Source organism: Hemicordylus capensis, chromosome 4, assembly GCF_027244095.1.
Source record: "Hemicordylus capensis ecotype Gifberg chromosome 4, rHemCap1.1.pri, whole genome shotgun sequence".
Lineage (NCBI taxonomy): Eukaryota > Metazoa > Chordata > Lepidosauria > Squamata > Cordylidae > Hemicordylus > Hemicordylus capensis.
In genome coordinates, this window is record NC_069660.1 from 281435026 (window position 1) to 281462460 (window position 27435).

A 27435-nucleotide genomic window follows, 5' to 3' on the forward strand; every position below is an offset into this window, starting at 1 on the left:
TTGCCTCTGAGAGGTGGGGATTGTTCAGAGGGATCACCAATTCATTTCATAAAGGCCAGGTACCTTACCAAAGGTTGTTTCGCTCCTGATCTGCATTTGAACCTTTGACCTTGAGGCAACGGGGTTATGAGATTCATTACTTCAACCTCCTGATCTTTCAGCCTGAAAGGCACTCTCATTTTTCAGCTACAATAACTCTGGCTAAGGACAAGCAACATTTCTGTATTGTGAAATTACACATCTCAGTTCTTTGAATCCAAAATAACGATCTTGTTTTTCAAAATAAATATGGATACAAAATGAGGAAAGGTTTGTTTTAGTTGTTTAGAAATCTTATTAGTACTACGAATATTTATACACCACTTTTCAGCAAAAGTGCCGAAAGCGGTTTACACAGATAGATAGACAGATAGATAAGATGATTCCCTGACCCAAAAGGGTTCACAAGCTAAAAGGAAATATAAGGTAGATACCAGCAACAGCCCCTGGAGGGATGCTGTCCTGGGGCTAGATAGGACAATTGCTCTTCCCCTGATAAATACAAGATAATCACCACTTTAAAAGGTGCCTCTTTGCTACTTTTCTGGGGTTTTGTTTTGCATCCATTGTCTCCCTGATCTACTGGTGCTTTATCATGATTTTTTAAACCTGAAAGGGCTTCTTCATTGCATGAAAATGGTATTATTAATTATTACTATTAGTTGTTGTTGTTCTCCTCCTCCTCCTCTGACGAAAATCACGAATCATGTAGTATGTAATGATAATGATGTTACCATGGCATCATACAATATACTTGGCTTAATGAAATAAAACTGTTCATTGCTCAATTAAAGTTCTTGTACATGTGAGCTGGGGGTTTAAATATGGGGATGCTCATGGTGCAGCGGGGAAATGCTTGCCTAACAAGCAGAAGGTTGCCAGTTCAAATCCGCGCTAGTACTTATCAGGCAGCAGTGATATAGGAAGATGCTGAAAGGCATCATCGCCTACTGCACGGGAAGAGGCAGTGGTAAACCCCTCCTGTATTCTACCAAAGAAAACCACAGGGCTGTGTGGGTGCCAGGAGTCGAAATTGATTTGACAGCATACTTTACCTTTACCTCAGCTGAATGCACATCCCTTTGAAAGCAAAGAGCACGTGGATATGCATCTGGATGAACATCCCATAAAAAGTAATGCACAGCATCTGCATTGGGATAAACATTTGGATGCTTATTCAATTCCTAAAAACAAGTTTATCCATGACTCATTGTAAAATTTCCTCCAATAGCCAAAACAATGGGGTAGGGGTGTGTACGGAACCGGTTTGGCCAGTTTGGTTCAAATCCGAACCGGATTCAAACTGACCTGGCCTGGTCTGTGTCTGTCTGAACCGGGTCTCGTCTGGTTCGACCACCAAACTGAGTCGAACCAGTTCAGGGGATATACTTGTAAAGGGGAATCCAGCTCGGTAAAGCAGAGGGGAGCTTGCTTGCCACGCTGGGAAAGCAAGCGGTGGCACTGGTATAGAATGTAAGCCAATGTAAACAATGCTAGAATGCAGATAATAAAATAATTATTATGTTGTAGTTTAAGGGCAGAGGCCTACACTTCACTGTAAAACAATGTCCATTTTAAATAAATTGAGAAGTTGCCCTGTTGATACTCATAAACACAGAGGTCCATGTCCATACATGTACACACAGCAGGGGAAAGTGCCTATGTTCTCTCTCTCTCTCTCTCTCTCTCTCACACACACACACACACAACACACACACCACTCAGATATGCACATATACACAAATGTACTAAAGCTGTTTCCCACTCCATCTAATAAGAAGTGCCTTTTTGGCTTGTCTGTACTATCAGAATGTAATTAAGTCCATGAAGATTCAGGTAAGTACACAAGATGTGCATTTAATTAAAAATGAAAATGAGGCTTTGAGTATCAATTGAAGCTCTATTCAATTATCAGAGAGACTTTTTTTTAACCTCTACTAGTTCTGCTTTATTTAAACACACACACACAGAGCATATGAAATTTACATTTGCACATGACACAGTTATTGTCACGTAATCCTGAAATGCATGGGTAATTGGGGAGAAGGCATGGAAAATAAAACATTTGCATAAATTCATGTTGGACCTCCCCCCAGCAAAACCCTCCCAGAACACAGAATCAATGTATAGCTCACATATGGAAACAATGACATGATTGTTTACTCACTGGTTTTAATGATATTCACTTTCTCCTAATCGTAATGTGGAAAATGTGAGTGCCAGATGTTAAGCTTTCAGCATATAAGCAATGAACACTGGAAGGTCTATTGAAAGAAATGTCTCCTGACACTAAAATATAATGTGACTCTTCAGTTTATTAATGCTGTGTATCTCTCTCTCTTGCAAGAAATAGTTTTATTTGCAACTTAGATTTCCATATTTTAGAGCGGTTTAGCAACAAATTTACATATTTCCTGGAATCTGCAGATATAAAACCGGTAAAACACGCCGAGCGTTATTAGACGGTAGATTATAATCCATTACTATTGTTTCAATTAGCAATGTAAAAGTGACCTGCAGTGTTCGCGTGACCCACTAATGGATTTAAATGCTTTCAAATATTAATGCAGGTTTTCTAAAGATGAATCCCAAACCCATTATTCCTGGAATAACTAGGAGCAGAAAAGCTGGCAATGAATGTACATTATATGGAAAGGCTCATGGTTAATTAAATGAATACCTAGCATTACACTAGTCACTCTAGTGCTACAAAATTATTTCTCATTGATTTTTACATTCCAAGTCCGTGATTCAATTTACTTCTGCAATTTGTGTTGTTGTGTCAATAAAAGAGAGCTTCTTGAAGATAGAAGCATTAGAGAGGGATAAAGACATTAACGTCCAATGAAAGCTACGCTTTTCTTATTTATTTTTTTTCATTCTATTGAAATATCATTTGTAGGCAGCACTTTGTTATGTATTATTAATACAATTTTTGTTTGCTTCCATCTGCTCTCTTCATTCCTTTTTATAGCCAGGGACTGGAATGTTAGTGAATGCTTCAGGGTGAGTAGCTATTCCCTCCACCCGCCCAGTAACAACTACTTTCACTATCAAGAACAAAATACCATCAACACTCCTCTCTTATTTCAAGTTAAATAAACTAGAAGGGACACATTCAAAGATAAACGAGGTAGTTGGAATCAGGGCAATGCATTATAATTCAACCCCTCCCCCCCCCAATATTTCATAATCCATATATTAAAAAAGAATCTAGAGAAGTGTTTCTCTTTTTGTTGTTGTTTATAAAAATGATGTCAATACGATTTTCTGTTTTTGTTTCATTGGCATGGATTTTAAAAAATCTCCATTTATTCATATGGAAAGCACTTCTACTGTTGTGCCCTGGGATCACTGATCACCCCCGACCCTGCCCCACATGCTCTCAAAAGGCATTTTGGAAGTCTGGAATAGTAAGTGATGTGGATTAGGGGGCGGGGGCTGAAGTAGGGAGAGTGGAAACAGTGGAACTCCCCCTGCACAAATGGTTGTGCTTTCTGCTCACACACAGATATTTTTGGATCCAAGCCATAGGCTGTTCCTAGACTCGTGTGGGATTCTGTCTCACAACTGATATCTGCAGACTGTCCGTCTGCAGTTGCCACCGGCTTGTCTGGTGGCTACTCAGGGACAGGCCTTCTCCGCTGCTGCCCCGAAGCTTTGGAACTGAAACAAGAGCCTCCCATCTCTGACAACTTTTAAATATCTGACATTTTTTCAAAAGCAATTGAAAACCCACCTCTTTACCCAAGCTTTTACAGCTTTTTAAATTTTTAGGTTTTAATCTGTTTTTGAGTCTTAAATTGTTTAAATTGTTTTAAGTTTAGTGTATGTTTTTAACTTGTTTTATGTTATTGTTAACCAGCCAGTGACGAAAGTTTGGGGCGGTGTACAAATTTGATTTTTTTTAAAGCCTTTAAAGACACATCTGTTCATCCAGGCTTTTAATTAAATATTGTTTTAATAATTTCAACATTGTTTTGAAATATTATTTATAAAAAATTTAATTGTTGTAAATGTTTTAACTTTTTCTGTTATTTATTTTATTTTAACTAACATTTTAACTTTTCTGCTGTTTATTTTGCTTTGTTGTAAACCGCCCAGAGACGTAGGTTTTGGGCAGTATAAAATATGTTAAATAAATAAATAAATAAATAAATAAATAAAATATCAGCAATGGTCTTTGTGGTCATAATTGATCATCTTTGCAATCCTTCTGTACTTCCAAATGCAGTTGTGGTCCAGTACTCCACACAGTTCAAAGGATTTTGTCCCCTTGGTAGAGGGATATATTATATGAAGGGTGGTTCAGTGCACTGAAAAAAACCTGTGCATGTTATTGCTTTCTCAAAACCACTTAATGGATGCTCAGTTTATGCACTTAGTATATTCTCTCCACACAAGTGGAATGATAGACTCCTTCTGTTTTATGAAATATAATTTGCTTATCAGCTATGGCCTGCTATGTTTGGATCAAAGGAGACTAACCAGGCATCACCTTTTCAATTTTAGAAAGACCAAGGAGGTAGAATATTGCCTGCCATAGACAAGGAGCTACCTTTCATCTGCAACATGGAGGAGGATTTCAAAGCAAAACAATATGTCCAACAAGATGCAGAGGAAGATAAGGGTGAATACTTGAACTAGCCTTCAGGCAGCATCTTTGTGAATGCAACTGAATACAGATTTTTTTTTTTATTTATTTATTTATTTATTTATTTATTTATTTATTTATTTATTTATTCATTCCAGATTACAATTTGAAAAAGGCTAGGATAAATTTTTAGCATGGAGATTTGGGGGAGCAAAGAGTTACGTAGGCCTAGATAAAGATAGGGAAGTCCCGGACCTTCTAAGAAATGTTGCTCATCTTGTTAAGAACACTTTTTGCTTCCTTTGAAAATGCCTTAATATTCTCAAGCAGAGGCCTCCAAATCTGCCTTGACATTTCAGTTTAGGCAAAACAGAGCAGTAATATAGGGTATTAGATAATGCAGGACAAACAAAGTAGTTCTACAGAAACCAGCAGTAGCTTGTTTCATAAGGTCTTATTCCCTGTTCACACACTGTTGCAAGCTTCCATGCTACTTCCTGGCACAATCTTACTCCGTATGCACAAGTCAGGCAGGGACCTTGGGAGATTTTTGCAGTGCCACCTGCAGTTTTTACATTCTGAGAAAAACCCACCTATTTTCTGCTGGCGACCAGTATGGGCGGATTGGGAGGGGGCAGTAAACAATCCTCAAGTGAGGTTCATTCTCACTTCTTTTGCCCAGTCCTGGTTGCCTCACTCTGCCTTGCCACACCTGGCTGCCGCATTAAACTTTTGCACACAGGCTTGCTCGGCTTCTCAACCCGGCAAACAACCAGCCTGTGAACAAGAGGTTAACACCACAACCAGGCATTGCAAGGGAGCCAGGATGGGGCAAGAGGAGTGAGAACAAGCCTCACCTGAGGTTTATTCAATGCCCTCCCAATCCACCCATGCTGGCCGCCCCCACCTTTTCATTGCTACTTTTGTGGCAACTAGAGAAAAAGGGTGTGTTCTTCTCAGAATGCAAGAGCTGGCCAGCAGGTGGCGCTGTGAAAATCACACGACATATTAGCATATGTCTGAAAAATATTTCTGAAAAATCCAGATACCGTCATAAATCATGACTGTAACTAATATTTACTTTAAACTTACAAAAAGAAAAGAAGAAAACTTAGAAAAAACCAATCATGCTGGATGAAAAAGTTGGGTTACATTGTGTGCTTCAGATGGAGAGAAGAAAGTCAGTGTATGTGCTGGAATGCAAGAATTAATTAACACATCAACCCCCCCGCCTTCAGGAGCTAATTACAAGTAAATGGAAAAGTTAATACTTTACTTTCTGGCTAGAAATAATCAATTCCTTTCGCAATTCCAACATGAAGTCCCAGCTTGGCATGAATACAGGGGATACGGTGGCACTAGGAGATAGTGTGGAGCAGCAGCATGTGCTTGGGAAGTAAGACTGTCCTTAAACTTGTTTGAAAGCTTTGAGAAGTTTATTCTCAACTGGGCAATAAATTCAGTGCCAGCTGATGGCATGAAATAGAGCACAAAATGGCACTCCTCCCCTCCCTTTTCTTTTTTCTGTTACAATTGCAACCGCATTCCCTTTCATTCTTCAAATCTCTCTCCTTTCCTCTCTCTTTTATTAGGAAGGGAAGAGAAAATGCAGTGCGGTGCTATTTCATCTCCCTCCCTCTGCAGGCTATTGCTCGTGGGGTGCCTGGATGCTGAGTGGGATGTCATGCCCTCCCTGAGAAGTGGCCCATAGTCCGACGGCTGAAGCAGCCAGCTTCACCCAACTCCCTGTGTCTGAGCTGCCATTTAATGGCCATTAGTACTGGAACGTAGCATATCTGTGTACATGGGCAAGAAGAGGGATGTTGCCCACTTGCCCTGCCCTTGAGCTCCATGCTTTCAGCTGTGGACCACCCCTGCTAACTGGGCAAAGAGGCACCTTTTTAACATGGTGATTCTCTTTATTTAGCAGGGGGAGAGTGCTCAGAACACCTGAGACACTGAAAACAACAAAACTCAGTGCCCCATGGGCTTGTGGGTTTGTTGGCACCCTGTGTGCACTACACCATCACCTGCTCTGGGCCACCTTGGTGTCCCCCAAGTAGAGTTATGGTGCTGCTGAAATTCCCCATTATTCCATATGGGGGGAAAGCTTAATGACGTGCAAACTTCAGAGGGGGGGATTAAAAGCCACCCATTTCACCAATTTATTTGAAATCTGGTTGATAGCAGGCATCCATTGGGGCACTACCAACTGACCCACTCTTATGCCCCCCAAACCCCTTTTCTGCCCCAAATCTGCCACAAAGACATGCCAACCCCCATTGTACCCAGCCAAAGGCCATTGCAGCTGTGGATGTTGGGAGTTGAAGTCAACATCATCTGGAAGTCCCTGCTAGAGGGAACACCGTTTATGGGAGACAAGATGAACTCATATGGACACTTGACAAAATAGTTCGGAACAGCTTATCACCAAGTGCTGAGGAGGAGAGCTGGTCTTGTGGAAGCAAGCATGACTTATCCCCTTAACTAAGCAAGGTTCCCCCTGGTTGCATATGAAAGGGAGACCAGAAGTTTGAGCACTGTAAGAGATTCTCCTGAGGGGGTGGAGCCGCTCTGGGAAGAGCAGAAAGTTCCAAGTTCCCTCCCTGGCAGCATCTCCAAGATAGGGCTGAGAGAGACTCCTGCCTGCAGCCTTGGAGAAGCTGCTGCCAGTCTGTGTAGACAATACCGAGCAAGATGGACCAATGGTCTGACTCAGTATATAGCAGCTTCCTACGTTCCTATGTTCCAACTTCATTTTTTTTAAAAAAGCGACCCCTTTGCCCAATTTCTTTGAAATATGGGTGGTAGGTTCCTTGCACCCATTGGGCACTACCACCCACCACAACCCACTCTGGGCCACCCTGGTGGCCCCCACCTGGGGAGTTATAACTAAGGCTGCTGAAATCCCCATTATTCCCTATGGGAAAAAGCTTAAAGACCTGTGAACTTCAAAAATCTTTTAAAAAACAGACCATTGCCCAATTTGGTGGTAGCTTCCTTGCACCCATTTGGCACTACTACCCAACACAACCTGCTCTGGGCCACACTGGTGTCCCCCTGCCCCCACATGGCACTATAAGGCTGCTGAAATCCCCATTATTCCCTATGGGAAAAAGCTTAAAGACCCGTGAACTTCAAAAATCTTTTAAAAATCAGACCATCGCCCAATTTGGTGGTAGCTTCCTTACACTCATTTGGCACTACCACCCAACACACCCTGGTGCCCCCACCCGCCCCACGTGGAGCTATAAGGCTGCTGAAATCTCCATTATTCCTTATGGGGAAAAGCTTAAAGATGTGCTAGCTTCAAAAATTCTTTAAAAATCACCCCTTTACCCAATTTATTTGAAATTTGGGTGGTAGCTTCCACCCATTGGGCACTACCACGGAACCCACTTTGGCCACAAAATAGAGGTCAAACTCTCTGAATTTTTCAGGTCCAAATCTGGGGTGATTTGTTTTGTACCTGAATCTGGGCAATTGACCCCAGGCATTATTTGTTTTGTCTACAAATCACCCAAATCAGCCAGATTAGGGTAAAAATCATTTTGTACCCAAATCATTTTGAACTTTCCTAGCTTGCAGGGACTTTTTTGCTGACCTGGAGGTAGGAATATCCTGCAACAGCAGCAGAAGCCATGAAGAGCTCTAGGACTGCATGCCTAAGATTGCAGCTTGAAAGCAACAGCGATTTAGGAAGAGGAGACCTGGGGATCTGTCAGGGGGCTGGCAAGTACTCCAGGTATCACATTGACTGAGCAGGGACATGGCCTATTTTACGACACTATCCTCAGTTAAATCTGTGGGTCCCCTGACCAGAGGTGCACCTAGGTAATTTTGGAGCCTGGACCAAAAGGTCCTTGGAGCCCCACACCCCACATAGGAACACAGGAAGGTGCCAGATACTTGAGTCAGGCCATTGGTCTATCTTGCTCAGTATTGTCTTCACAGACTGGCAGCGGCTTCTCCAAGGTTGCAGGCAGGAATCTCTCTCAGCCCTATCTTGGAGAAGCCAGGGAGGGAACTTGGAACCTTCTGCTCTTCCCAGAGTGGCTTCATCCCCTGAGGGGAATATCTTGCAGTGCTCACACATCAATTCTCCCATTCACATGCAACCAGGGCAGACCCTGCTTAGCTATGGGGACAAGTCATGCTTGCTACCACATGACCAGCTCTCCTCTCCTAAAAGGTGACTCATTCTTCAGAACTGCTTAGGAAAATAGGAAACTGCCATATACTGAGTCAGACCATTGGTCTATCTAGCTCAGTATTGTCTACACAGACTGGCAGCGGCTTCTCCAAGGTTGCAGGCAGGAATCTCTCTCAGCCCTATCTTGGAGAAGCCAGGGAGGGAACTTGGAACCTTCTGCTCTTCCCAGAGTGGCTTCATCCCCTGAGGGGAATATCTTGCAGTGCTCACACATCAATTCTCCCATTCACATGCAACCAGGGCAGACCCTGCTTAGCTATGGGGACAAGTCATGCTTGCTACCACATGACCAGCTCTCCTCTCCTAAAAGGTGACTCATTCTTCAGAACTGCTTAGGAAAATAGGAAACTGCCATATACTGAGTCAGACCATTGGTCTATCTAGCTCAGTATTGTCTACACAGACTGGCAGCGGCTTCTCCAAGGTTGCAGGCAGGAATCTTTCTCAGCCCTTCTGCTCTTCCCAGAGCAGCTCCATCCGCTTAGGGAAATACCTTACAGTGCTCACACATCAAGTCTCCCATTCATATGCAACCAGGGTGGACCCTGCTTAGCTAAGGGGACAAGTCATGCTTGCTACCACAAAACTAGCTCCCCACTGTAGGTTAAACATCATTTTTTTTTAACACATAGGTTCTTGAGGGCACAAACCACACCACCCAGGACAGACTAAAGAGGATTTGGGGTCCCCCAGGGGGTGTGGAGGCCCTGGAGATCAGCCCTGAACTTTGAGGTAAGAGCACCTCTGCCCTTGATGATAGAGGGAAAAGTGACAGAAGTAAGACAAGGAACTGAGACTGTTTGTTGAGGATGGAGCTATACCTCTCTGGGAGAGAGGATAGGGACCACTAGGGAACCCACAAGGTAATTTTGGCATACCGGTAAAAAGCCCTTTGTAAGGGTGTATGGCATGCAAGCCAGAGGTTGCTGGTTCAAATCCCCGGCGCTATGTTTCCCAGACTATGGGAAACACGTACATTGGGCAGCAGCAATATCGGATGATGCTGAAAGGCGCCATCTCATACTGCGTGGGAGAAGGCAATGGTAAACCCCTCCTGCATTCTACTGCACGGAAGGAATGGTAAACCCCTCCTGTATTCTACCAAAGACAACCACAGGGCTCTGTGGTCACCAGGAGTCGACACCGACTTGACAGCAGCACACTTCACCTTTATGCAAGCAAAGTATCTTGCATACACTGGCCCTATCAGAGCTTTAACAGGTTCCTGTTATTTTTGATCTGCTCCCTGTTTACATTGCCTAACCTGTTTAAAATGACTTGGCACAAGTGTGTGGGCAAAAGTACATTTGCATAATATAAATAATCTGTGCTATTAAGATTATATTTAGTAACTCCATTAGAGCTCCATCACCAAGCAGGTAGTAGAACATATGGGGTGAAGTTTGTGAGCAACTTATTAAACATTTACATCAAGTGCATTTTGATTTAACTTGCATAAATAATTCAAGGGGGGTTGGAGTTTGTTGTATCCTTTCTCAGTTTCAAAACCAACACCTTTCATGCATGCTGTGCTAAAAATAAAGTGTTACTGCTAGTGGGCCATGGCATCATACTCAATCAGTCTGACACAACTGGAGAACTAGTGTAACAAAGTGACTAAAAAGGTGTAGTCCACGGCACTCTGACCAGGGAGTAAGCCCCTCTGAGCATAATGGGAATAAACATTCACAAGTATGCATTGTAAGAGATTAAGCTGTGCACTAAATATCACCTCTGCTATGACCTCATAAAGGGGGCCTTAGCCAAGCCACTTGCTGTATTTCCCCAGCTTCCTCTTCATCTGCAACATGGGGATAATACTGACTCGGTTTATAGGATTGTTGTACATGACAATGGCAGACATCCAGATTAATGCAGCACAGGCACAACAGGATTTCCCAACAAGTGAGTCAGGGGTGCACAATTTGGCAATTCACCTTTCCCTCCATACAGAGGTGTATCTAGGGAAAATAGCGCCTAGGGCAAGCACTGAAATTGCGCCCCGTCCGAACATCTGACACCCATCTTTCAGATAACTTTACCATAATATCAGCTCAAAAATACAAGTCAAGCTCGTATTTCGCTTTCCTTTCACTGTCTCTACATCTGTTTCACTACATCTGGGCTAAATTTGGTGCAAATCAAGGTCCACAAGTTTTTGCACCTCAAATGTTCATGTGTCCATCATCTTGAATTGAGGTGGATGTCATCATTACAAACTAAATCACTGAGTTATCCCTGTCAGGTGATCTCATAAGCCTACTGGAAAGTAGGATAAAAAACAACAAAGTTAAAAATAGCAGCAGCTTAAGCACCCTATTTAAAAAGCAGTTATTTAAATAAGTGTTTGCTGGAACAAAACAGTTTTCACAGTCCAGGAAAGGAGAGCAGTAATGGTGCCAGGGGGGTTTTCACACAGCAGACTTTACTACAAGTTTGAAGTTGCCCAAAAAACACAATGCAAAAAATGGATTATTATTTTTACCCTGGATATATATTGGGCTACACTCTAACACACAATGAAAAACCTGAATCATTTGTGGAATGCTCCTCAAGAGCTTGCAGGGACATTGAGGTAAATCTAGCTAAGATGCGAATGCATCCCCTCTATTCTGGAGGAGATGAGAGCTAAAAGCCCTGTGTGAAAAACACGCTGGTGTTCTCAGGTTCATATGGGAAGAGATCATACTGGAGAGGAGAGCTGGTCTTGTGCTATGGGCTCCTTGGAAGGAAAGCGGAATATAAATGTTAATTAAGATGATGATAATGACAGGAACCAGTGATGTAAATCACATGAAATTCTTAAGAAAATAGTTTTTAAAAACCCCTCAATTGTTGCAGTACAGAATAAAAGTTCTAACATTTCAATGCCAGTCTAAATAAATATCAGACCAGCCACCCAAACTTGAGAAGCAATGAAAATTGTTTTTTTTTAAACTTGCTTCAAGAATTAATATAGAAGAACAGAGGTTTTCCTCTCAGCAAACTGAAGGTAAACAAATAGTGTTCTGTCTCCTTAGAAATGGTTCTGTCTCCCTTTCCCAGACGGGGAGAGAAAGGAAGAATAGATGCTTTCAGGCAGGAAGCCCTGCCTGAAATGAGCCGAAGAGGTTGCTCAGGCTCTTCAAAGCTTGAGGCCACGCCCCCTTTGGAATCACATGCAAAGAGGGCGTGGCCTCGAGCTCTGAAGAGCCTCAGCAAGCTCTTTGGCTCATTTCAAGCAGGGCTTCCTGCCTGAAAGCATCTATTCTTCCTTTCTCTCCCTTTCTGGAGGAAGAGAACGGGGAATAGATGCTTTCAGGCAGCAAGTGCTTGCTAGGGGGGTGCCTCTCCAATCACAGTTGGGGGTGGGGCACGGCAGGCACTTTGCACCCCCTGCAATGGCGCCTAGGGCACATGCCCTGCCTGTCCCACCCTCATTACACCACTGCCTCCATAGTGGACCGGACCTCCCAAAAATCTGTCCTCGAAGTCTGGGAGATCCACGGGGACATATGTTTGTGAGGCACAGGGAGCTGCAGTGGGAAGCAAGAAATCACTGAAAGGTGTGCCCCTTCTTGTAATATAGAAAATGCTATTTCATTGCCACAACATTAGTCTGGATGTTAGCCAATGTATGTGAAGCACTTTGGGCATACTAAACTGCTATATGGATGCTAGGCAATAGGCATTGTAATTATGATTATTCAGTTAGTTTCTTGCTCCCATTTACCAAAGCTGGCCATCCAGGAAGGCAAAACCTGGCATTCCTATATAGGTCCAAACCTCAGGAGATCCTGAGGGACCTGAAGAGGAGATTATCCATCATCTCAGAGGGATTTCCAGAAGAGACTGTTCCTGCAGTTCTGATCAGCACGCATCCTTTTAAGTCCACAACGGCAGCAGAGGCTCAGAGGCAGACATGATGGAATGAGCCGTCCCGATTATTTCCTACCACCTTGATCCCCTTCAGTGCTCTGGGAGTAGATCCATAAGCAAAGTGATGATACAATCCTGTCTCTATATCAATAAAGCATTAAGTCAGGTCATTGCACTGAGGTGCCTTGAGATGTCCACTTTTGACTCCTACAATGTTGAACTTTCTTCCCGGGGCCAGATGCTGTCACGATCATGTTGGGCCAGTCACTGCCTTTCAGTCTAATCTATTTTACAGAATTGTTGTGAGGATAAAATGGAGAATGGGAAAACCATGTATAGTGACTGTCACGCACTTGCCTGGGGCCACAGTCTCCAACTGCCTCCCTTCCTCTGCTTCTGTTCATAGGCTGCTGAAGTGGCTTCAGAAGTGCTGGGGAGGGGAATTAATTGTCACCCTATTCCTCCACCAGCTCTAGGGCCATATCACTCCCATCTCTCCAGACCTCCTCATCCCTGGCCATCCAAACCTTAAATAAAGCCCTGCAATCAGGGAAATCTGAATCACCCTCTCCTGACTCTGCCTTCTCCAACCTAGCTGCCTGTATCCTCTCTCCTTCAGTTGTTGCCTGTCTTGCCAGCTGTTGAGGCCCTGCCTTCTCTTCTTTGTTACCAGAAGGCAACCTGCTGGTCCATTCTGGCCCACCCACGGTCTGTTGGTTCCTGGGTGTCCTGGTTCTCCCTGGCAACGGGGAAGGTCCCAGCTGGCTTTGCTTGTACCCAGGAGCTGTGTGTTCTCTGTCTTCTCGGCCCATGACTGGGTGAATAGTCACGTCCTCCTGCGGCTGGCGGAAACGTCCAGCAGTGACCCTCTTGAAGGACGGGTTGGATATAAATATAATAAATGAGAATTGTGTTTTGCATTCCAAGCTAAAGAAGGACTTCTTGGGAAACTGGCATGAGATCATTACAATCAAGCACCAAGACCTGGACAAATGTATATACCTACCCAGGAATTCCCTAAGGAATTCAGCAGCAGCCTTAATATGGGTTTCCCTGCTAGCCAGCAGGGAATTACTTGCTATTTTCTGCCTCTGTTGAAGCCAAGAACCAGGAGAAAAGGGGAGAAGGTAAGCACCTTTTAAGTTCACTCGCCAGACTAATGATGTACCACTAGTAGCTATGTGGGAAAGAACTGCATATTATACATTTCATTCCTCATCTGACATGTCTCTGCATACAGCCTTCTTCACAGTTTTTTTCAGTATTGTGATTTTAGGATATAACAAGGTGTTAACAAGAAAAACATGTTTTCACTAAAGCTATATACGCACTGTACCTCATGCCCTGAGTCCTTCTGTGTGTTTATTTCCCCCCCTAAGGAAGTCTGTCTCTAGAATGCATAAACACACTTTTAAGTGTACGGGGGTGATGGTTGGTTGGGAAAATTCCTCTAAATGTGCATCGCTCCCCTCTCCATATTTTTGGCACAGAAAACAAAAATGTGAGTCACTTCATACCTGTTGTCTTTCTTTCTTTCTTTCTTTCTTTCTTTCTTTCTTTCTTTCTTTCTTTCTTTCTTTCTTTCTTTCTTTCTCTCTCTCTCTCTCTCTCTTTATGCACAGTGGAACACAAAGTAGTACTTTGGTTTACTTGTGAGTAGTAGGGATGTGCAAGCTGGCTCAATTTGAGCTGAAGTTTGAATCAAGCCTGCCTGGTTTGGCTATTTAAACTGTTCCGAGTTTAAACCAGCCCGGACCCACAAAGGTGCTGGTCTGAGTTCGAACGGGACCGACCCCGGTTCTAAGAATCAGTTTGTGGGCTGGTTCAGGGATACTTGTAGAGGGGAATCCTTTTCAAGTTTCCAACAATATGAGCACACCATGAGCACTTTCCCCCTCTCGGGATACAAGGACACTGTTCATTACTTGTTCTACTGGTGCAGGAGCTACAAATACTGGTCAACATACTGCACAATGTTACAACAGTGTTGCAACATAACATTCATGCAGTTGTACAACAGCACTCTTGCTCTGCAATGCAATAATTGTGCAAACACAGTTGTGCAACTGATGACTATTGGAATGTATAATTCTTGCATTTAATGCAATGACATTTTTGCACGACTGCATGAATGTCACATTGCAATTCACATAGAACGTTGAGCAGTATGCCAGCCATTTACTGTATATATATCAAAATTTGGTGAATCTCAGCATTCACATGTGCACTCATATATGAATGTAGACAATCCCAGACAAATGTGAATGTCCTAAAACTCAGAAATGCATGATGAATAATTATCAGTCACCTAAATGTGACTGATCAATACTCACAGGTGTTTGCAGGCATTTACCAAATTTTGAATCTTTGAGGTAACATTCATGTATCACTTTATTAGTACAATCTTCTATTTATGAATGTGCACAGAATATAATAGCTGACTTCATGGTAATTCTTATGGCCAGTTCAGTCTATTGCATCACCCAATTGCCACAGGAGGCTTTATGGAGATGGCAGAGCAGTGGCACATAGTGGGGTGCTTTCGCAATGCTGATCCCTGCCGCCGAGTCAGCATGATGCGGTGGGGTTGTGCCCTCGGCATGTGAAGGCAGGCACGGTGCCACCATCTTGTCCCCCCTGCACATGGCCAGCATTGGCCAATCAGGGAAGGGGCCGGGTCCTTTACCGCACCAGCCAGCCTCTATTGAGACCAGTCAAACTCAGCTCACCACTCAGAGTTCTGCAGCTTGGGCTGGGGTGGGCTGTGTCGCCCTCCCCTCAGCGGGGGGAAAGCCTCATGGGGAGAGGATGTCAGGACCTGGTGCCTGACAGAATCAGCACCTGGTCCTTCGCCCTGGTGTGAGAGGGCCCTCCTTAGGTGGCTGTCTCACATGGGAGGAGTACCCACACTCTAGTTAGTTAAGTACCTCGTTGCAAATCTTATTTCTGCTGTACATCAATAAAGTGGGCCTATCTTACTCCATTTAAGCATGTCTTGTCTTCGTTGGGGCCTGGGCGTGCAATCAACACTGCCTATCCTTTTGAGATGGGAAAATGGCTTTAGCCACTGCTTTGGAAATGCTTTTCTCAAATATTTCTTGTAGTAATGGGATTAGGCTTCCCATGGACATTATAATCTAATGTCATTATTCACTTAAACATTTCTGTGAAATATTCCATACACTATAAACCACACTTGACCAAGTTAATAGTTCAAGTTTGAATTTTTCAAAATTTGGAGCTGTCAAATTTCAAAGTGAGACTGATACATTTGTGTGTCCAGAGCTATCCCCTCCCTTGGAATTTAAATTTTGGTGTCAATTTCCCATTGAAATGACTAATTCCATCATGCCTGACATTTGGAAATATTTACTTTGGAAATTGAAATTTAGATTTAAAAACTGTCAGGCATTTAAATTAAAAATTAATTTAGATTAATTTTAAATTTTAGATTTTAAAAGTATCAGGGATCTCAAATGCAAATTTGATATATTTGGATTTAAATTCAGAAATATTTCAAACTTTTTTTCACTCTGCTTGTCTGGAACAGTTGTTGTTGTTGTTGTTGTTTAAATGTTGCAGTCTCACCAGAAGAAATAAATTGGGAAGAAAACCCCATTCAGCCTTTTGATCACAAATGCCTTAAACTCTATTTGATTTGGTTTTTCAAAAGCCAAAAAATAAAAAAATAAAAAAATCATATGTACATAAACCTATTGGATTCAATGCAAGAGTGCATTATCCCAGAAATATTTGCAACTGTGGAACTAACTACAGTTTAATGGCATTGGGGATCATATGTAGTCTGTTCCTATGCAATCAGGAAATAATGCATGCTGTGTTCAGAACAGTAATGCCAATTCACTTCCTCACACACACAGGTTATTTGGAACTGAAAATATGGTCTACCTCTTGAGATATACTGCCTGTTTGCAGATGGAACAAAAATGACATTCGTTGCAAGAATAATTGTTGTGGGTACAGGATGTGTAGCTTTACCTGTGCTTACACTACCTGGCAACAATCCTTATCATCTGCTTGGAAAGCATTTAATTTGACATGGAGGAATTAATGAATCCAGAGAGTGGAATCAAATTGAGAGCTATGTAAGAAGGTAAGAACCTAGAGAAAAAATGAATTTTTTTGCTAGCAAACATGAGTTAGCTATGAGCTAGATGAGGTCTCGTTTGCATTTAAAATCTCACTGCTGCTTTCCATATCCACTTAGCTGGAAACTTTTTATTCAGCAATTCAGCTGGGAAATGTTGATTTATTATTACTATTGCTATTGTTATAATTTATTTATATTTTGTAAACCACCCAGAAAAATTAAATAAATTTACTTTCAACAATACCCTGTATATTAGCCTTCTCTTCTAGATCTGACAGTTTTGGCACATACATGACTGCATCAGTCTTGCGTAAGTCTAAAATAGCCCGAAACAGATTCTTTACTAGAGCCAAATTAATGAAATGTTGGGAGACTTTATCAGTCCCTATGGGTTTTTTATTTACTGAAATGCAGTCATGGGGGGACTAATCTGATCAGGGAGCTTCACTCTTTCTGCTTGGGCTGTTTGCTTAAAATTACCACCCCTACCCCACCTTCTTTCTCAGGCCCGATCCTGGCAGCACCATGGCGGCAAAACCTCCTACGGAGCCACCCTTGAGAGCGAGTGCTCTCCTAACCCCGTTTCTTTGATTGTGTGACAGACTCAGGGAGGGGAGGGGGGATCCCCATAATGCCCCCCACACTCGCTCTATGCATTATTGGAGCTCTGGGGGCACAGGGCCGACCCTTGGAGCTACTGGCAGCAGCCGGTCCTCGTGTGGGTGGGTGATTTGCCTGCCCAGCGATGGTGGAATAATCATCTGCTTCCTCCCTGCAAACCCGGCTTCCTTTAGGGCTTCTTTCCTGCAAACCCGGTAGCCCTTTCTCACTGCTCATGAGAAAGGACTGTGTGTGTGTGTGTGTGCGTGTGAGAATCTCCTTCAGTGTATGATTTAAGTAAAGCTGGAAACAATCAGTGGATGCCAGCTTGGTTCTGGGGGTGAGGAGCATGGGAGCCAAAAGAGTAATGGATATTCCAGTCACCAACAGCTACAAAAAGTATAGGCACATTTTTGCCGGGACTTGTCTGATTCTCAGGACTTTCCAGCTGAAGCCTACCCAATTCCTTCTAAGATCTTTGAAGAAGCACTTAAGCAGGTTTTTGTTATGAACCTAAGAAGTTGCTTTGATTGAAGGATTCCTAAAGGTGTCCTCCCCCACTCTCAGGAATGACTGGGTAGGTTCCACCAACAGAATCAGCCCTAAAGCATGCACCCTTGGGAGTGCTGTGGTTTCCCCCCTTCCCATGAGTGTGGTGTGCTGTGTTGCCACGAAAGGCAGCCAAACCACCCGTAGGCATGCTGCTCCTGTATGCTCACTGAAACCAACCCAAATGAAAGTCTTGATGCATGTTGGCTTTATAGTCAATCCTCTGTCTTCCATTAAGCCTTTCTGATGTTATTCTTGTTGAAGGTTAGCAAAACATAAATGACTTAAATCAGGTATTCTCATCCTTGGGTCCCCAGATGGTGTTGTGGACTTCAACTCCCATCATTCCTAGTCACAATGGCTGGAGGACATTGTTGGGAATGATGGGAGTTGTAGTCCAACAATAAGTGTGGATCCAATGTTAGGAACCCCCATGTAGCTGTGGGGTCTGATAGCTTTGCTATAAAAGCGACAGAAGAATATGCAATTAAGATGCTCCTGTAAAAGGAGCTCTTTATTTCCAGGCCATTGCATTAGTATCAGCATGATTCTGCATATTACTTGTAGCTTGATCAGGTGTTGCTTCACAATATAAATTAAGCTACTTGAAAAGGATCAAAGATGAGATCCAAACTGTCCTAAAGGGATACTGTGGAGCTGCAAGAATAATAGGACAATGTCTGTATGCAAAATATAAAAAGGCTGTGTTGTGCTTTTTTTGCCTGTGTGTGACCATATGTCGATCACAATTGGTGTGCATATGGACAGAGGACATTCTCAACTGTAATCTATATCACAGGGACCCAAACTAAAACAGGAGCAAAAGGCTAAAATCATAAATGCTGTTTTTAGAGGGCAAACTAAAAACGTTTGTTGTACCAAAAATATTGGTGCATTAATTAATAGCTTTAGAGCACATTCTGGCATGAAGTGATAAAGAGTGGATTTACAGACTTTTCTTTAAATCCTCTTCTCTTCAAAGCTCAGTCAGTGCAAATGGCTAGACGAGTTTGCATTTTAGAAAAAAATAATTGGCTTCTTCACTTGATACCTGGTAAGAAAAGTCACACACACACACACACACACACACACACACACACACACACACACACTCTTCTTGCATCATTGGTTATTATTTTACAAAGTGAATATATGGGTGGTATAAGACTTGTTCTAGGCCAAATTCAGACGTAACACAAAACCGGAGTTAAACGGGGCAGAAATTGCAACTCCATTATGTCCGAATTTGTGAAGCTGCAGTTTTGAGCTGAGAGTGACCTGCAGTTTGGCTCACCAAACTCCAATTTGAATATTTGGTTTGCACAAAAGTTCACCACTGAGACCTCCAGTTTGGCCACCGAAGGGTTACATCCAAACCTGGATGCCGCAATAACTGTAATTTCATGCCGATTTTGGGACTATAATTATAGAGGTGGTGGCGCAGACCCACCCAGGCACTTGGCTGCTCTATGCACGCTGTGGTTTTCTCTGGCTGGCTTTCGGCCACAGTACCATGCCCCTGCCATCCTCCCCTCTCTTCTCCATTCTGCCTGGAAACAGTGATGCGTTAGGATAATTTAAAGACACACAACCCTTTCGGCTATTCCTAGCTTTCTTCCACTGTCAAGGGGACTGGGAGCTCCCCATCCAGTTTTTTGGGGGGGGAGGAGGGGCCAGAATGGTGGGCAGTGGGGAGGTACTCTCTTCCGCACCTGCGCATGTCTTGCCACTCCAGCCAAGTTGGCAGCCATCCATGAAGAAACATGGGTGCGCACCACACAGCACTGTGCTGCAGCACCCCACTCCACCAGGGCCCACTCCAATCCATCACAGCACTCAACAAAAAATTTCCTTTGTGCTTTTGTACCGAACACATCTATGCCCCTCATGGGATGACTCATGCCGTTGTCCTACCCACACCCAACAAAGGTGGCCTTGCATAGGAAAGGTGTTATCTGCTGCACAGGTGTGCACCAATAGCAGTCACTGTTACTGGGGTCTCGGGCAGATGGAAGGTGGAGGGCAGAGAGTGCCAGTGCAAACCCACAGCAAGGGCTCTCTTCTCCAGAAACAGAGCAAAAGACTATGCTGCTGTGTAGGGCCTGGGGGTCGCCCTTGCTCTGGTCCCCCTGCAGCATCTCCAAAACAGTTTGCTGCTGTAAAAATGCCTCACCTGGCCAAAGTGAGGCAGACGAATGCCAGCGGACTGCTGCCATGCACAGTTTAATTAGAACACACCCACCCTTCCCCTCGCAAGCTAACTTTACAATTGGGTTTATCTCGGCGTTTGCCGTAAATAACATAATGGGGAGGGCACATTGTCCTCCCCATGCAGGAGGAGGATAGGAGTTGTAGTTCAGCAACATCCGGAGTACCACAGGTTGGGAACCCCTGTCCTAGCCCAAACAGGAAGCAAATTATAGCTCTTTCTGCCTAGGAGGGGCCAATTGCCATCCTGGGTTGAGAGCCAGCCTGGTGTAGTGGTTAGAGTGCTGGATTAGGACCCGCGTTCAAATCCCCATTCAGCCCTGAGACTTGTTGGGTGACTCTGGGCCAGTCACTTCTCTCTCAGCCTAACCTTACTTCACAGGGTTTTTGTGAGTAGAAACCTAAGTATGCAGTACACCGCTCTGGGCTCCTTGGAGGAAGAGCAGGATATAAAATGTAATTTAAAAAACAAAACAAAACTGTGATCAACCCATGGTTCTGGTGCTTACCACACACAGCATGTGCACACTGACCCAAGGGCTTCTGGTTCCAATTCCAATGACTTACCATTTTTGTGAAGAGAGCTGGTCTTGTGGTAGCAAGCATTACTTGTCCCCTTGGCTAAGCAGGGTCCACCCTGGTTGAATATGAAAGGGAGACAAGAAGTGTGAGCACTGTAAGATATTCCCCTCAGGGGATGGAGCCGCTCTGGGAAGAACATCTAGATTTCAAGTTCCTTCCCTGGCTCCTCCAAGATAGGGCTGAGAGAGATTCCTGACTGCAACCTTGGAGATGCTGCTGCCAGTCTGTGTAGACAATACTGAGCAAGATGGACCTATAGTCTGACTCAATATATGGCAGGTTCTTATGTTCCTATGTTCCTAAGACTTCAGCTGATGAAACTCATTTCATATTAAAGACTGTTCTGTAACCCCAAAGAAGAAAGATACTTCTTGGGATGTGGGTCGCAGCTATTTCAACCCCTATGGGTCAAAGCAGCACTATGAAGAGTGGGAGACATTTTAGAATGTTAGGGACAGGGCTATTCATGGAGGACAGGGTTATCAATGACAACTAGTCTTGATGGTTATAGGCTACATCCCCCACTGGATGCCTCTGAATACCAGTTGCAGGGGAGCAACTGGGGGAGAGAGGGCATGTCTTCATCTCTTGCCTGTGGACTTCCTAGAGGCATCTGGTGGGCCACTGAGGATGCTGGACTAGATAGGCCTTGGGCCTGATCCACCAGGGCTGTTATGATACTCTGTGTTCCTAAGGCAATGCAGGTGCTGCATTGCCTCTACAGTCAGTTTGGATTATACAGTCAGTTTGGATTATACAGTCAGTTTGGATTATACAGTCAGTTTGGATTATACAGTCAGTTTGGATTATACCACCTGACTGGCCCATCAAATCATGTGAGGAGGACCAAGTGTATGCATATCTCCTCCTACCTTGTGTGCTGTCCCACAGCCCATAATTTTAGGCAGGACTGCTCAAACCCCTCTTACTGGGTGATTTTTAAATACTGATTTTAAATGGTACTTGTTCCCCGTACTGCACATTAAAAGGTCCAAAGGACGGTATGGAGGCGTATGTGAAAGCTTTACTGCTGAAGCTGAGTGGCACTGCCTTTGCACACTGACTAGATGCAACACACCTGGGAACAGGGGCGTCACTATCATAGGGCCAGGGGAGACAGTTGTCTGGGGGCCCACTGCCTGGGGGGGGGGGGAGAGCCCAGAGGCAGGTCACATGACTGACTCCCCCAGCCGCGCACCCGCCCGGGCTTCCTTCAGTTGTATCCATCCTCCAAAACTGATGTGAGTGTGAAGACCGGGAGCTACCCGAACAGCATGTCTTGCTCTAGTACCAATAAATGACTTGCATCGGACGTCCAAAATTTACAAAACCTTTAAAAAAACAATTTAGGATGATGTTTTATTGTGGCACATAAGTTATACATATGTATAAATTTTTCTGTGTTTTTTGTTACCACTATTCCGCCTCATTTAAGATTTCTTTACTTCATGAGCTGAGCTTCAGTGAATGGGGGGCCATTTTAAAATCTTGTCTCTGGGCCCACTCCAACCTTGCTACGCCCCTGCCTGGAAACCAAATGTAAGCCTTTTATTATTTATTTTTGCAACACACCTGAGAGAGAGAGAGAACAGGGTACAAGTGTAATAGATTATGAAGGAGTCAACTTTTGTCTGTTGACTAGTTATGGGATTCCTTAATGCTTTTTGCAAGAGATGCTGTTGATGGAATTAGCCACTGTTAAGTATTAGTAACCCCCTAGCAGGGACAATTACATTGCTATCCCATCATATGTTTTTCTCCCTCCCTTTGGTTGCATAATCACAACAATGCTGTGATCAGGTGAGCAATGGTGACTGGACCAAGATTGCCACGGGAGGATCATGGGGATTTGAACTCAAGTCTCCCCAGTTCTAGGCCAGCACTCTAGCCACTGCCTCCCACAGGATCATTAAGACTAAGAAAGGTAAAACCATACTACTTTTAAAAATAATTATGAAATGACTTCCTGGGGGAGGGGTTAATAGTACCTGCCATCAATGGTCTCTTACTCCACCACATTAAAGGTACATTGAAAAGTCCTTTGTACTCTGAAACTGATACTGTAGAATGACACCAAATTAGGAAAGGACAAAAGGATTTTTATGGCAGATCAGAGCTGTTCCCTGAATATTAAAGGACACTAGAGAGATCTGCTGCTGTTAATATATGCACAGTAACTTGCTGCCATAGAAGAGACCCAGATTTCTCCCCCAGAGAGATTAATCTTCTCATAGATGAGTCATTCGAGCATGAAGAAATATTCTTTAGACATGGTGCTTTAAATGGAAGGGCATACATCAAGCAATGATGGTGTATTATAGCGAGATATTAAGGGGAAGGGATCACGCAGGCTGGATGTGGCATTTTAAAGATATAGAAAAACAAGTAATGTAAGGATAATCAACACAGAAAAATTATGTTAATGACATTATGAGTTATGAGTAAAAAATAATGTCTCACCTTTATGGGTTTCTTGGGAGGGGTGAGTACAATTTCAAGGGAAGCTGTTTGTTCTCGTTATTGTCCATTTGGATCCACGTTTCTTATCTAGTTCATGCAGAAGCATGCCCATTTCTATATGATAAAATAATGAATCAAAATTTTCCTAGGGAGATTTGCACAACTGGAATTGCTTTATTTGTAAAATCCCTTTCCAGATTCAAGCTGAGTGTTCTTAAAAAAATCCTATTGCCATATTTATGTGGTTACTTTTGATAATTCTGAAGACATCAAACAATTAAATAATAAACTATAATAAATAACAGTAAACCAGTATAGGCAATATACAGCTATATAAGCAAGGGGTCTTTTTTCCAGAGGATCAACACCTTAGAATACAAGCTGTAATCTCTAAAAAGTAATGTTGTGCTGTCAAATTGGTGTCAACTCATGGCAACCCCAGAGCCCTGTGGTAATCTTTGGTAGAATACAGGAGGAGTTTACCATTGCCATCTCCTGGGCAGTATGAGATTATGCCTTTCAGCACCTTCCTATATCGCTGCTGCCTGATATAGGTGTTTCCTATAGGCTGGGAAATATGCCTGTGCGGATTTGAACCAGCAACCTCTTGCTCCCTAGGCAAATTACTTCCCCACTGAGCCATTAGGCGGTGTAATCTCCAAAAAAGTAAACAACAACAAATATTTGCATTAGGAGTGCTTAAAATGGGTGTTAATGTTAAAATGAATATTGTCATTAAAAAGTCCTACTAATGCAGCATTTGCCAGACTTAGAAACTTCAGTCAATTCTGAGCCTAACACTCTAAGAACACAAGAAGATAAAAGCAGCCTTGCTGGATCAGGCCCAAGGCCCATCCACTCCAGCATCCTGTTTCTCACTGTGGCCCACCAGATGCCTCTGAGAAGCCCACGGGCAAGAGATGAAGGCATGCCCTCTCTCCTGCTGCTGCTCCCATGCTACTGATATTTAGACAGATCTTACTCTGAAGCTGGAGGTGGCCTTCAGCCATCAGACTAGAAGCCATTGATAAACCTGGCCTCCATGAATTTGTCTAAGCACCTTTGATTGATTAATTGATTGATTGTTTGATTTTTATACTGTCTTTCATAAGGCATCCCAAGGCAGTTTACAAAAGTTAAAATACAATAAAACTCCATAAAAATCACATTTAAAACTTTACAATCAATTAAACAGTAAAAACCATAAAACACACACATAACAATGATAAAAAAAGACAAAACAGTAGCAGGAGAGCTGAGGGACCTGGCAGCCTCTAAGGGTAAAAGCCTTAACAAATAAAAAGAACTTTAGAGTGCTTTATTAAAGCAGCCAAAGATATCAAAGAGCGGACATTCACTGAGAGAGCACCAGCTAGTGGATCATGCCCAATTATTTCTTTTAAAACATGCAACATTTTCCAGAATGTTTTCGGATAGCTTCTTACTTTGGATCATTTAAAGTAAGACTCTGCTAACTGAGCAAAGAGACACCTTTTAAAATAGAGATATGCACTGACCGTAGAGGCGCGGTCCGATGCCGGGTGTGTGTGTGTTGCTTTAAGGGCGGGTGGCGGGTTTGTACTTACAGATCCCATCACTTTCCCCCCTCCAGTGCCTCAGTTTTAAGCAAAATCTTCGGGGTGGCAGTAGTCCTCCCTGCAACCCCTGCCCCTTTGTTGTTTGCAAAATGTGGAAATAACTCCCGCGCATGTGCCTGCTGATGCGCGTTGTGGTGGCGGGCACATGTGCAGGAGTTACTTCCGCATTTTGCAAACAACAAGGGGGCAGGGGCGGTAGGGAGGACTGCTGCCGCCCTGAAGATTTTGCTTAAAACTAGAGCGCCAGAGGGGGGAAAGTGGTGGGAGGGGTAAGTACAACCCCCGCCTTTAAAGCGACACCACCCCCCAGTGATGGTCCACCAGACCACCGGACCAGTGAACCGGTTCGCAGGCATCCAACATGGCCTGCGAACCGGTTCATGCACATCCCTATTTTTAAAGTGGTGATTCTCTTTATTGAGCAGGGGGAGAGCAACTGGCTATTCTCACAATCAGCCAAAATTGGGCTAAGGGACCCTAGGCTGATTTTGGCAGCAAGCGAGAACCACCGGGCTTACAGGTAAGCCCATTTTCTCCAAAGCGGGTAATGCGCTAACTTACCCCTCCCCTTAAACGAGTTTAGCGGAGTGAGCGCTCCACTAACCCCATCTTTGTGATCGTGTATTGCTGCTCCATGTGGCAGCAACACATGAGGAAAACCCCGCTGAGAGACTGAAACAAGCCTCCCAGTCCTGGGGGGTCTCTCCAGGATGCCCCGCACACATCCTGGAACTTCCAGGGGCTGCACGGCCCCCGATCTCCACAGCCCCCGCCAGCTCCATGACTGAGCTGTCAATCGTGTTTGGCTGCAGCCTGAATCATCTTCAGGGAGAGCGGGCCAAGCCTGCTCTCCCCGCTGACCTCATTTCAGCGAGTCTCACCGATCGTGCGACTCGCCTTGGTCTGTGGGGAGGAGACCTGCACCACTCCACTCAGCAGTGTTTCTTTGAAGAGGCAAATGCCATAATTGTAATAGTGAGTGTGTCCATGATCAGCAGCCTGGATCTCCCCAGGCTGCCAATCAGGGAAATACCCATACCATCTCAGTTATTTTTGCCAGGTTCAGATGTAATGGGGAACTGGAGGTATAGCAGACAGATGTCTCCAAACCTGAACATCCAAATGCGGGTGACTGCAGTTCAGATCCGAACTCAACCCGAGGGTTCACTCACCAAACTCCAATTTGAACCCTTGGTTTGTAGTAAGGTTCACTGCTTTGAATTCAGTAATGAAGGCAGCCTTCACCAGGACTGCAGTTGAGGGAAGGAAGCTCCCCACTCTCTCTGTCCTGATTGGCTGCAGTGGTTGTCCATCAATCAAAGAACAAAGCCAGTAGCCAGTTCCCCCTCCTCTCTGCAGTCTTTCAGAGAGGAGTCTTACAGACTGCAGAGAGGAGGCCAGCTCTTACTTCCGAATTCAGACAGGTAAGCAAGTGAGAGCTTGGAACAGAACTGTGGGTCCATTGGACCCTCGGTTCTGTATTACATCTGAACTGGGCTAGTGTTTGCCTCTTTAGATGAACAATGTTGTAACTGTGGGCAGCATGGTGAGGGGGCAGGGTGTGTGTGACGCGCTAGTGCGGGACTTCCAGATCTGCTTTTGGCTCCGTACCCAATTAGAGTGGGTTAAGGGGAAAAAAGGTCTGAATAGGAACCCTCTTTTTATATTACTGATACTGATATATTCTGTATTATTAATTCCTGTAGATGGACCAGGAGGATGTGTGGGGATGTGGCAAGCCCCGCCCCACTGCAGCTGCAACCAATGGCGGGCACACGGGGGAGACACACGCAAGGGTGGAAGGGAGGAGAGTGCGCCAGGAGGTGGTTGGCAAGACTCCATAGGGCTTGCAGTTGAGGGAGGTTGTGGCTGAGGGAGAAGAACAGTTGAGCAGCTGAGGGAGGAAGGTGACGGCTAACTGGATGAAGCAGAGAGGACAAGCTGAGGAGGAGGACGGAGGAGGACGGGTGGCGGGTGAAGTCCTGCTGCCCTTTGGAGGACCAGAATGGGTGGCGGGCGAAGCCAAGGAGGAAGACAGAGGGCTGAGATGGAGGGGAACGGGTGGTGGGCGAAGCCCCACCACGCGTTGGAGACTGGGGCAGAAGGTGGAGTAGAGGGCAGGAGAGACTGGGCCTGAAGGTGGGGGGAGTGTATTGTCACACAGATGCTCTGTGCAGGGCCAGCTAGTTATTATTATTTTATGTTATTATAATATTTATATTATTGGAGCCTGGGCAGCCCTTCCATGAGGTGAGGTGGTTGCCACAGGCAGCAAGGCAACAAAATGTCCTCCTGCCCCTGTTTTTAAAAGGGGGGGAGGAGGGTGCATTCATGGGAGCTAGCATTTGTTGCCCTGCCTCAGACACACAGAGATCTTGAGCCACCACTGAGTTGGTGCCCACAAAGAACTGCCACCTTCACATCTAGTTTGGTCCTATATGCCCTGAAGGAAACCTGGTTCCTTATAACACATCAGACTGGAATTAATGGGTAATTGCAAACTACTTTCCATTTTTAGTCCTTGTATCTCAGACAATTAGATTTCTGTCCCTCCCAATAAAGTCCTTCATTTTAAATTCACCTGTTTCTTCCAAAATCAATTTCCTCTTACTTCGGTAGATGT

The 27435-nt window shown here is 44.1% G+C and overlaps 1 long non-coding RNA gene across 1 annotated transcript in view; it reads right to left on the minus strand.

Annotated features, from left to right (window-relative positions):
* Positions 1–26090, minus strand: part of LOC128325328 (uncharacterized) — a 33205-nt gene extending 7115 nt beyond the window's left edge. Inside the window, exons 1-3 of the long non-coding RNA XR_008307385.1 lie at positions 25985–26090; positions 23215–23328; positions 20740–20809 (exon numbers count right to left, since the gene is read on the minus strand). This is a non-coding gene — a long non-coding RNA (uncharacterized LOC128325328). The remainder of the gene's footprint in view (positions 1–20739; positions 20810–23214; positions 23329–25984) is intronic.
* Between the last annotated feature and the right edge of the window lie 1345 nt (positions 26091–27435).